Here is a 12,843-nt window from a genome sequence, read left to right on the forward strand (position 1 = left end):
GGTTCGGCGGCGATAATTTCTTCGCCATATGTAATATATCAAATTCGGCCAACACTCAGGACTCCAGATCAACTGGACTAAGTCCCTCATACTGGCATTAACAGACGGCACGCACCCAACGGCCATGGATTATCCACTTGAAGGGCGGGAAGAACCGACCAAATACTTAGGGGTGTGGTTTCACAGGGACTCAGAACTTGTAATCCGGTCAAATTATGGGAGAGCGATCTCGACGTTAGAGGACAAGATCAGACGGTGGAATAAGTTACCGTTGTCGCTAGCAGACAGAGTTGCAATTGTGAAAATGGTAATACTCCCCAAGTTCCTATACTTGTTTAATAATATCCCAATTAAGCCTCCTGCAGAGGTGTTCAGAAATATCAAAAAACTGGTACTAGATCTGATTTGGGCGGGGAAACAAGCGAGATTGGATTTGCAAACGATGACACTACCGTACGCTAAAGGGGGTTTCAAAGTACCAGATCTCTATCTGTATTACTTGTGTGCGCAAGCGCAATTTGCACACTACTGGTATCACGAGCTTCCTTTCCTGACTCATGTTGCGGTGGAGGCTGGTGATGCAGACCCGGTTCCATTGACTAGCATACTGACACACAAACGTGACAGATTACATGAACGTGACATAAACCCGGTGAACACCACCACGGATGCATGGACACGGATGGGAAAAGTGGCTAACCGCCTCCCACTTTATGCGCCTGCTCTCCCCCTGACACATCATCCGGCGCTATCAGTTACACAAGAACAGATTGGGATGGATTTACTAAGAAACGTAGGCATAGATAAGATGGGAGATTTGTATAGCGAAGGAACCTACCAAACTCTAGAAAAATTGGACTACATTAGCAACCCAACACTACTATTTACCTTTAACTACTATAGATTACAAAGAGTGATCAAAGAGCACTTTCCCACATTTCCGGAGGAACCCCAGACCCTGTCTCCCTTGCAGCTACTTCTCACTATGCCTACTGCCTCTCATCTAGTGTCCAAACTCTACACGAGCATACAAACTGACATTGGGGGGAACACAGAAAAGGTGAGATGTAAATGGAGCGATGCTCTAGGAGAAACATTGTCAGACGAGGACTGGGAAACCACATGCCTACTCACTGGCTTGCTACCAGCAAATGGGAACCTGAGGATCATCCATTACAAATACATACACCAAATGTACTACACGCCTCAAAGGCTTCATAAATACGAGTTACGGGACGACTCCAAATGTATACGATGTAAGCAAGACAATGCGGACTTCATGCATTTAGCATGGCACTGTGGTTGTGTGGCTACTTACTGGGAACAGGTGACACAGGCCTGAGGTGACATGTTGGGGATCCCACTAGTATGCGAAGCCAAAAGCTGCTTGTTAGGCATTGTCCCGCACTTACGAGCGACGCGACGCAGGTTTTGTATGGTAGCGCTTTTGATGCCGAAAAGAAGGGTATCCTTACATTGGGGTAGTAAGGTAGGGCCGAAGATGAAAAGCTGGCTGGAAGATTTGACGTACTGTTGTGACACACTGGCCACGTATGAGGAAGAGCTGCCGAGTAGATCACGCCCTAGGGACTACTGGATGTATTTGCGTGACTACTTACTGACACACACACCGGACTGACCCGTATAGAGTGGCCAAACATAACACACGTCGAAACACATACTGATGAGTAATACATAATTACCAGAGGAGAGGGAGAATGTTGTGACACAGTGTTTGATGTTACGGAATTACATGTTATTTTTCCTACAGGTTAATGATACAATTAAAATGAAAAAATATAAAATGTAAGACCATGGACATGCTTTGGAACGTATACAGTTCTATCTTCTGATATAAATGCTTTTACATGAAACGCCGCCGGTCCTGTCGATGTCGGCTGATGGGCTGTGTACAAATATTCAATGTACTATAAGAATTGCACCACTGTGTGGCCGACCTAATAAGGTTGTAGGCGCAAACTTGTATAATAATTCTGCGAAATGTGCAATAAACGTCTTACAAATTAAAAAAAAAAAAAAAAAAAAAATTACTTCCCACCCTATCCCCCTATAAACTCACAACCCACTACAGAAAATAATTTACTAAATATTAATTATTTATCAATTAAATATTTATAATTAATTACCAATTATATTTTAATTAATTACCAATTCATAATTATTTAACAATTATTATTAATTTGAATAATTAATTAATTATAATTAAATTACTTCCCGCCCTATTCCCCTATAAACACACAACCCGCAACAGAAAATAATTTACTAAATATTAATTATTTATCTATTAAATATTTATAATTAATTACCAATTATATTTTAATTAATTACCAATTCATAATTAATTAACAATTATTATTAATTTACATAATTAATTAATTATATTTAAATTAATTCCCACCCTATTCCCCTATAAACCCACAACCCGCTACAGATTTATATTACACAATTATTACTAATTATTAAAAACGTACCTTATTTTCGAATTTTTTGTTGTCTATATTCTATCTAGTCGATATTATGTCTAGTCTATATTTTTGATTCGATATTTTGGCTATTAATATCGATATAACTCGATATTTTTGTAGTCTATATTATGTCTGGTCGATATTTTGTCTAGTCTATATTTTAACCTCGATATTATGTCCAGTCGATATTTTGGAATCAATATTATGTCTGTTTACCCCGAGTGCCATGGTTTTGCATGACAATTTAACGCCTTGCTAGCATGCGGAGGCATTATATATATATATGCATTAGTCTAACATGTAATGCGTGGCACTTGACAGGGATGCTTCCTCTGCTCAGTTTCAGATCTTCTCCACTTTTGGAAGAATCTTTAAACCTGGCTGTATATTCTGTCGCTGTTTCACTTAGCCCAGGGACATTGTCGCCATTTCCTCAGCGGCTGGGCACCCTTCTAAGTAATCCCTGCGCTATACAAATGGAAAATATTATTATTATCATTAACAATGATAACAATAATCATCATCAGAATAAAGGGCAGGCTTTTACCTGTCAGAAACGGTTACTTTTGACAGATCGCATGCACGTTTAAAAGCTTCAGGTGTCAGCGTTCACACAGAGCAGGTCTGATGTCATGGTTTCACTGCCACTATAATCAGGGCCACTGGAAATACGCAATTGTGCAGCTGCAGCTTTTTCTACATAACTTCTGGATTTGCCACATAATCCATCATCTGCTGCATAATCTACAGATTCTAGCAAAAAATTTGTTTCTAGTTTAAACAGTTTAGCAGTTACTAAAAACGCAGTTACACATGTTGAAGGATAGTGGACGGCCCTTTGCAAAAGTTGACCAGTCCCTTTCTGTGGCTAAATTTAGGTGTTAAACCGGTACTAATGTGGTACAACCTATGCTTAGACAGTGTTAGCATGTGTTAAAATGGCAAAATAATGAAGTACTACTAGCACAACATTATCGGCATTACGCTGAATAATTTGCCTTTTCTTGCCTCATAATGTATTCAAGTCTGCCACATAATTCCTGTGGCCTTGTCTCTAGTGGGTGGCACAACAGGTTCTGTGAGGCACAAACTACGTTTAACTTACAGGCCCTGGGTACACTTTGTATACAGTATATTAAGGGGTTTCTTTACAAGCGCATTACACCGCCGGTACATCACTTTTATTGACGCACCGGAAGGGCATGGGCTTCCTCATATTACAAGGCCATGCAAAGTCATATCAGTAAGTTGTGAGAAGTTGGCCTGATAGGTGATGTTCCCAATTCTGGAACCACCTATTATCAGACCAAACAATCCCTTATGGTGTCAGGTTGTAAGTCAACCTTGTTAGACAAGCTATCCTAGGGGTAGCATGGACTAAGCAGCCTAAAGGCTTAACTTAAGAGGTCGTGTTAAGCGAGCTGTTTTACCACATACAATCCTGTAATATCAAATGAAAGGACACCACACAAGTATATATTATAAAAATATATGTATTTATTACTAAAAACAATCCCCAGTATTCTTTATGAATAAAGGGGCACAAGCGTTAAATCAAAAGCACAGTTTAAACATACAAAGTTGCACAATTATGGATGAGGGCGGGGGGCCACTCAAACCATATACTAAACAAGTGGTATAAGAGATACCAATCGAACAGTGGTTAGGCCTAGGGCCTAGGGAATCGCTGGGAGCAGTCGGGACAAGCAATGCTGAAGTCGGGAGAGGCCCACGGGATTCGGGAGCAGCGCGGAAAGCGCACGCATGCACCAATGTTAACCAATGGTGCGTAAACGTTGTAAAGTTAAAGTTTAAGGACACTTCCGCTGAACCTAGAGGAACAAAACTTAAGACACAGACCCTAGAGATGTGTACCAGTGTGGGAACACCGGCGGAGCAAAGTTACCTCACCCACAGGAAGCAGGTGCACAGGGTCGAAGTTGAGTCGGGTTTCGTCACGCAGGCTCTTGGTGCTTGAAGCTGAAAGGGCTGCAGGCGGGGTGAAGGAGAAGTGTCCGGTGGAGTCCAAGGGTGGACTCGAGTCGAAAAGTACCTGAAAGCAGAGGGGACAGAGTCTGGGTCACTCAGCAGTGACCAGGGTGGAACCAGGACGGAACCAGGCAATGTCGGGCGCAATCAGGTGGTCGTTGAGGAGCTTCTCTCCGCTGTCACGTGGGCTCTGGGGCATCTGCGACGTCCAGGAGCGGGTCACGATCTGTCCCACGAGGGCTCTCACCGTCGGCGTAGTCGGCTTCAAGTTTGGAGCAAACAACACTTGGCAAGAGCAATCCACGCGGAACCGGGAGATTGCTTCTCACTCAAACCAGGAGGGTCAGAGTGGGGGCTCCTTTTCAGGGGAGCTGGTGCAGATCTGGAGCAACCAGATTTGCAGGTCGAATTTCAAAGTTCGTCGGTGCAGGGGCCACTAGCCGGCTGGCAAGTGACCGAGCCAACGCATTGAGCCAAATGGAGCAGAAGGGCCCCACGCAGCACTCGTCGAGTGTGGAGGGCTGAACTTCGGTGCAAGAGTGGCTCAGGGTTGGGGCTTCTCAAACCCCGGTGAACAGCTTCGAAGGTCACTCGTGGGCTGCACGGTCAGCGTCTCGTGGTCAATTCAAGATGGCGTGCCCCACGCTTCCGGTCGCCTCCACGGGTCTCAGCTCTGCAGGGACTGTGGATCGGGCTGTGGGAAGGCAGGCAAGCTTGATCTCGTTGATCTCCGTCGCTCGAGTTCCGGCGGGAACTGCGACAAAACAGACGTCGATGGCTGGATGGTGCCTGTTTGCACAGGGTGGTCACTCCTTGACCACAAGGGAGATTCTTCAGTCTTCTACGTTGAGTAGGATGTCGAAGGGTCCAGAGTTTCGTTTCCTATGTTTCATCAGGAAATCTGAAGTGCATTGGCACTGCTCCCAGTCTTATACTAATTTTGGGGGCTGGATTACCTGCTAGGTCCCCTCCTATGGGTGGGACCCAGGAAGTGGGTGGATACACCCCCTCCCTTTGATCCAGGCCACCCTGGCACGAGGGCTGGATTGCCCCAGAACCGGTTTGGCCGGATTATGCAAGGGGCAGCCTTGTGCGCCCCAAGCAGTGTCTGGTTTCTTTCAAACCTCCCTGCTACAATCCACTATCTCCTGTCTGGAGGGTGATAACACCCCCCTGCGACAGGAAACCCTTTGTCCAGGCCCCATTTGGCTGAGTTTCGGTCAGCTGCAGGGGGCCAGACTCTTTTCTCTGGCAGAGGCATCCATTTTGTGGATCTAAGGTCCTTTTAGAAATTAACCGCATTTAAGTAAAGTAACATGTCTTACCCCTCTAGAGGGGTGGAATGCTATCCCCGTCGCCAGAACTGGCGAGGGGATAGTATTCCAAATCGTATGACACCTTACACGACATGTTTTGATAAAGCCAAACCAAAGTTGCTATATAACCGCGAGGATTATAAGGCACTTAAGAGTATATGGTATGGCATTATCCTGAAACAGCTTAGGGAGTTGTTCCCGGCAGCTGCAGACAGGCTCAGCTCATGCTAGAGCTCCATCTCACATTAAACCACGCACTCTGCCTCCAGGATTGATGAGGCCTTCCATAGGAGTGGCTCACAGGTTTATATGTGTCCAGATATAGGTTTAGATATAGGTATACTATATCTAAGTAAGGGGTGATTACACCACCTTACCCCAGCTGAGTGATCAGCCAGTTGTGTCAATTTAAGAACCAGCCAGGGGTGGCAAAAGATATGCTGCAGCCCCTGGTAGGCCTTGGTGGCCCCTATGCCCTGGGCACCTATAGTGCATTATACAGGGACTGACAAGGGGTCCATTTCCAATTGTGGTATGTACCTAGGGTACATGGAATCCATTTTACAGAGAGAGCAGATGGCCTGGGGCCCTGATTAGCAGGGAACCAGGTCAACTAAGTAAAAAAACCAGCTAAACACAGGCAAAAAATCTGGGGTAACCATAGTCAGGTAGCCACCTTCCTACACAACCCCCCCCCCAAACGAAAGGAGATAAGGCTATCCTTGGCCAGGTAAGCCTATATTGCCTGAGTGGCTATATAAGGAAGTACCTGCACTAGCATGGGTACCCCCTGTCTCATGGTCCACTAAGCAGTCCCTCACCCTTGGGGTATTAGAGGGTCTCCACCATAGGGAATCACTACCTTGGGTGTGTTTATGCAAAGTTAAAGGCTGGTTTGGATATGGAGTATTGAAGTGAGGCTCTACTAATTTAGGGCTTAGCTTCCTCCAATTATCTTCCACCATGTGTGCCTTTCTTTCTTTAACTGAGTTGCACTGTGCTCTCAGGGTCAGTCTCTGGCTACCTAAAGCTGGAGGCTGGGTCCCTCTGTTTGGCTTGCTGGAGGGACAGTTCAGGTTTGGGCCCCTTGGGTCCCAGGTTTGGCTGTGCCCAACAGAATCCATCTGGGGGAGGTCCCTAACTGTTTTAAGGGGGCTCCCTCAGGAGTTTTTAAAGTTTTCACCTTACTAGGGCTACTAGTTTTGGTGCACCTAATCTTTTGATGGGGGTGCTTTATTTGACAGAGGGCCCTCTGGGTCTCACTGTCCTTCTTGTCCTCTGCAGCCCTGGGCTGGCTAAGGCATGGGAGAGAGGGGCAGGTTACCTGCTCCAGACTGGGTCCCACCTGAGAAGGGTCCACTGACATCAGAGGCTCTGTCAGGCTAGGCCCAACCACCTCTGGGGCAGTTCCTTCATCAGGGGTAAGATCAGTTCCCTGAGGAGGCTGATCCTGTCCTAAAGTCTGGTGAGGGGGATATTTCTCTTCCTCCTCCATGCTCTCAGTTTGTGTGGAGTTGTCCATCATTTCAGGTTTCACAACACACATATCAGTTTGAGTTTGGGCTGTGGCCATCACAGCCCCACCAACCTTTTCAGGAGGGAACTAAGTTTGGGTTTCTGCTGTTATCATACCAGCTTTGCTATTCTGTTCAGGAAGAGCTTTTGCTACAGATGGGGCAGAGAGTTGCTCAGCCCTACCAACCTTTTCAGGAAGGACATCTTGAATTGGGGCTGTAGCCATTACAGCCCCACTAACCTTTCTATTGGAATTCACCATTCTAGAATGGGTTTCCTGTTCAACCTCAGCCCAGGCTGAGATTTCCAAATCATTACCAAGTAGGCAGTCTACAGGCAAGTTTGATGACACTGCCACTCTCTTTGGGCCAATGACACCTCCCCAGCTGAGACTTACTACTGCCATGGGATGATTGGTTTTGATGCCATCAATGTTTGTTACCTGGTATGTGGCACCAGGTAAAAGTTGCTTAGAGGGGACTATACCATCAGCCACCATGGTGATGCTAGCCCCTGTGTCTCTAAAAGCTTCAACCTTCAAACCATTGATGATGGGTTCTTGTCTATATTTGCTCAAAGTATTTGGGCAATCAGAGAAGTTGGCAAACCCCATGCCAGTCTCATAAACAAGATTATTTGGGGAGGAGGGCCTGGATAGGCCAGGGTCCTCCTGAGCTCCAAAAGTAAACCCACCCAGATTCCTGGGTGTGCTCCCACTTCCTGGGGGATTACTGCTGGCAGTAACAGGAGGTGTTGGAGTTGGCTTTGGAGGTATATTCTCTTTATTGCCATTCTTGGGACAACAGTTGTCTGTTTTGTAATGCCCAACCTGCTTACAGACATGGCAATAGGGCTTTTTCTCTGTTGAAGAAGTGTCTTGGGACCCACCCCCATTCTTGGAGTTTTGGGGCCCTGGGGAAGTCTTTTCTTTATTTTTATCCCCACCCTTATCTTGAGGCTTGGTAGACTCCTTCTTCTGGTTACTGTCCTGATTCTTAGGCCTAATCCTGGTTCTGACCCACTTGTCTGCCTTCTTTCCCAATTCTTGGGGAGAGGTCAGATCAGAGTCCACCAGGTGCTGGTGTAAGAGCTGGTTCTGACAATTACTTAGGATCTGCTCCCTCATAATCAAATTATACAATCCTGTAAAGTCATGTACTTTGCTGCCATGTAGCCAACCCTCCAGAGCCTTAGTAGCACAATCTACAAAATCAGTCCAGTCCTGTGTCTGTGTCTTCTGGGTGTCTCTGAACTTCAACCTGTACTGTTCAGTGGTTAAGCCAAACCCATCTATTAGGACACTCTTCAGGACTTTGTAATTGTTTGCATCCTCATGTCTGTCAGTGAGGAGCCTATCTCTCCCTTTCTCTGAAAAGGAGTACCATAAGATTGCTGTCCACTGTTCCTCAGGAACCTGCTGTACCATGCAGGCTCTCTCAAGAGCAGTTATCCACTTGTGGATGTCATCCCCTTCCTTGTAGGGGGGCACAATCTTTGTCAGGTTTCTACTATCATAGGACCTGGGATTCTCTTTAGGAATATTGCTGCCACCAGTGGCATCTAAGCCACACAATTTTTGCTCTCTTGCCAAGGCAAGTCTAGCTTGGGCCAGGGCTACCTCCTCCCTCTCTATCTGGAGTTTGACAGCTCTCATCCTGGCCTTATGCTCTAGCTTTTGAGAAGCAGTCATGCCTCTCTGAGATTCTCTTGAGGCACTAGAAATATGAGAGTCCCCTGAGGGAGATCTCACTCTTCTGTTGCCTGGGAGAATGTTATAGGGTCTGGGGAGGTGCTGGCCCTCTCCATTCCCAAGTAGGTTTAAGTTGGCCTGGCTAAGCCTGGCAACTATAACCTGGCTACCCCTCTGATCCTGATCTTCTGGACCCTCTACATCTGAGTCCTCCTCCTCCTCTTCTTCCTCCTCTTCTCCTTCCTCTTGAGGGGTATCAGTTACAGGGGGGTTCACTCCATCTCCTGATTCTAAGGGAGCTTCATTTCCCTTCTCTAAGTCATCCTGCTCTAGAATGGCTATCAGGATAGGACAGGTGGGACTTCTGCCCCTTTTTAACCCTCTTGATACGCACAAGGCAATCAAGTCCTTTCGGGTTAATTTGTCATAGCTGGAAGTTGCCTTGGTAAGGTCAACTGTCACAGGAGCAGACCCTGAGGCTTTTCCTGTGTCAGACATGACTCTAGTGTGGTGTAAGTGATGCACCTACCTACACTCAGTGTTTCCCTACTGTACCTTGCTAGTGAGTTGTAGTCAGGGTGTGCTAATCCCTTTAATCTACAACTACTAAGTTCAGTAGAACTTAAGTATGCTAAGCTTTTGATTTTATATGTACCTAGAGGTACTTGATGTGATCTTTCAATTTGATAAAAGATTGCAATGGTAAAACAACAGCAAGCTCAAATCCCACCGCTGCCACCAATGTGAGAAGTTGGCCTGATAGGTGATGTTTCCAATTCTGGAACCACCTATTATCAGACCAAACAATCCCTTATGGTGTCAGGTTGTAAGTCAACCTTGTTAGACAAGCTATCCTAGGGGTAGCATGGACTAAGCAGCCTAAAGGCTTAACTTAAGAGGTCGTGTTAATCGAGCTGTTTTACCACATACAATCCTGTAATATCAAATGAAAGGACACCACACAAGTATATATTATAAAAATATATGTATTTATTACTAAAAACAATCCCCAGTATTCTTTATGAATAAAGGGGCACAAGCGTTAAATCAAAAGCACAGTTTAAACATACAAAGTTGCACAATTATGGATGAGGGCGGGGGGCCACTCAAACCATATACTAAACAAGTGGTATAAGAGATACCAATCGAACAGTGGTTAGGCCTAGGGCCTAGGGAATCGCTGGGAGCAGTCGGGACAAGCAATGCTGAAGTCGGGAGAGGCCCACGGGATTCGGGAGCAGCGCGGAAAGCGCACGCATGCACCAATGTTATCCAATGGTGCGTAAAAGTTGTAAAGTTAAAGTTTAAGGACACTTCCGCTGAACCTAGAGGAACAAAACTTAAGACACAGACCCTAGAGATGTGTACCAGTGTGGGAACACCGGCGGAGCAAAGTTACCTCACCCACAGGAAGCGGGTGCACAGGGTCGAAGTTGAGTCGGGTTTCGTCACGCAGGCTCTTGGTGCTTGAAGCTGAAAGGGCTGCAGGCGGGGTGAAGGAGAAGTGTCCGGTGGAGTCCAAGGGTGGACTCGAGTCGAAAAGTACCTGAAAGCAGAGGGGACAGAGTCTGGGTCATTCAGCAGTGACCAGGGTGGAACCAGGACGGAACCAGGCAATGTCGGGCGCAATCAGGTGGTCGTTGAGGAGCTTCTCTCCGCTGTCACGTGGGCTCTGGGGCATCTGCGACGTCCAGAAGCGGGTCACGATCTGTCCCACAAGGGCTCTCACCGTCGGCGCAGTCGGCTTCAAGTTTGGAGCAAACAACACTTGGCAAGAGCAATCCACGTGGAACCGGGAGATTGCTTCTCACTCAAACCAGGAGGGTCAGAGTGGGGGCTCCTTTTCAGGGGAGCTGGTGCAGATCTGGAGCAACCAGATTTGCAGGTCGAATTTCAAAGTTCGTCGGTGCAGGGGCCACTAGCCGGCTGGCAAGTGACCGGGCCAACGCGTTGAGCCAAATGGAGCAGAAGGGCCCCACGCAGCACTCGTCGAGTGTGGAGGGCTGAACTTCGGTGCAAGAGTGGCTCAGGGTTGGGGCTTCTCAAACCCCGGTGTACAGCTTCGAGGGTCACTCGTGGGCTGCACGGTCAGCGTCTCGTGGTCAATTCAAAATGGCGTGCCCCACGCTTCCGGTCGCCTCCACGGGTCTCAGCTCTGCAGGGACTGTGGATCGGGCTGTGGGAAGGCAGGCAAGCTTGATCTCGTCGATCTCTGTTGCTCGAGTTCCGGCGGGAACTGCGACAAAGCAGACGTCGATGGCTGGATGGTGCCTGTTTGCACAGGGTGGTCACTCCTTGACCACAAGGGAGATTCTTCAGTCTTCTACGTTGAGTAGGATGTCGAAGGGTCCAGAGTTTCGTTTCTTATGTTTCATCAGGAAATCTGAAGTGCATTGGCACTGCTCCCAGTCTTATACTAATTTTGGGGGCTGGATTACCTGCTAGGTCCCCTCCTATGGGTGGGACCCAGGAAGTGGGTGGATACACCCCCTTCCTTTGATCCAGGCCGCCCTGGCACGAGGGCTGGAGTGCCCCAGAACCGGTTTGGCCGGATTATGCAAGGGGCAGCCTTGTGCGCCCCAAGCAGTGTCTGGTTTCTTTCAAACCTCCCTGCTACAATCCACTATCTCCTGTCTGGAGGGTGATAACACCCCCCTGCGACAGGAAACCCTTTGTCCAGGCCCCATTTGGCTGAGTTTCGGTCAGCTGCAGGGGGCCAGACTCTTGTCTGTGGCAGAGGCATCCATTTTGTGGATCTAAGGTCCTTTTAGAAATTAACCGCATTTAAGTAAAGTAACATGTCTTACCCCTCTAGAGGGGTGGAATGCTATCCCCGTCGCCAGAACTGGCGAGAGGATAGTATTCCAAATCGTATGACACCTTACACGACATGTTTTGATAAAGCCAAACCAAAGTTGCTATATAACCGCGAGGATTATAAGGCACTTAAGAGTATATGGTATGGCATTATCCTGAAACAGCTTAGGGAGTTGTTCCCGGCAGCTGCAGACAGGCTCAGCTCATGCTAGAGCTCCATCTCACATTAAACCACGCACTCTGCCTCCAGGATTGATGAGGCCTTCCATAGGAGTGGCTCACAGGTTTATATGTGTCCAGATATAGGTTTAGATATAGGTATACTATATCTAAGTAAGGGGTGATTACACCACCTTACCCCAGCTGAGTGATCAGCCAGTTGTGTCAATTTAAGAACCAGCCAGGGGTGGCAAAAGATATGCTGCAGCCCCTGGTAGGCCTTGGTGGCCCCTATGCCCTGGGCACCTATAGTGCATTATACAGGGACTGACAAGGGGTCCATTTCCAATTGTGGTATGTACCTAGGGTACATGGAATCCATTTTACAGAGAGAGCAGATGGCCTGGGGCCCTGATTAGCAGGGAACTAGGTCAACTAAGTAAAAAAAACAGCTAAACACAGGCAAAAAATCTGGGGTAACCATAGTCAGGTAGCCACCTTCCTACACAACCCCCCCCCCCCAAACGAAAGGAGATAAGGCTATCCTTGGCCAGGTAAGCCTATATTGCCTGAGTGGCCATATAAGGAAGTACCTGCACTAGCATGGGTACCCCCTGCCTCATGGTCCACTAAGCAGTCCCTCACCCTTGGGGTATTAGAGGGTCTCCACCGTAGGGAATCACTACCTTGGGTGTGTTTATGCAAAGTTAAAGGCTGGTGTGGATATGGAGTATTGAAGTGAGGCTCTACTAATTTAGGGCTTAGCTTCCTCCAATTATCTTCCACCATGTGTGCCTTTCTTTCTTTAACTGAGTTGCACTGTGCTCTCAGGGTCAGTCTCTGGCTACCTAAAGCTGGAGGCTGGGTCCCT

This window comes from Lissotriton helveticus, chromosome 1_1 (genome assembly GCF_964261635.1).
Source record: "Lissotriton helveticus chromosome 1_1, aLisHel1.1, whole genome shotgun sequence".
Taxonomy (NCBI): domain Eukaryota; kingdom Metazoa; phylum Chordata; class Amphibia; order Caudata; family Salamandridae; genus Lissotriton; species Lissotriton helveticus.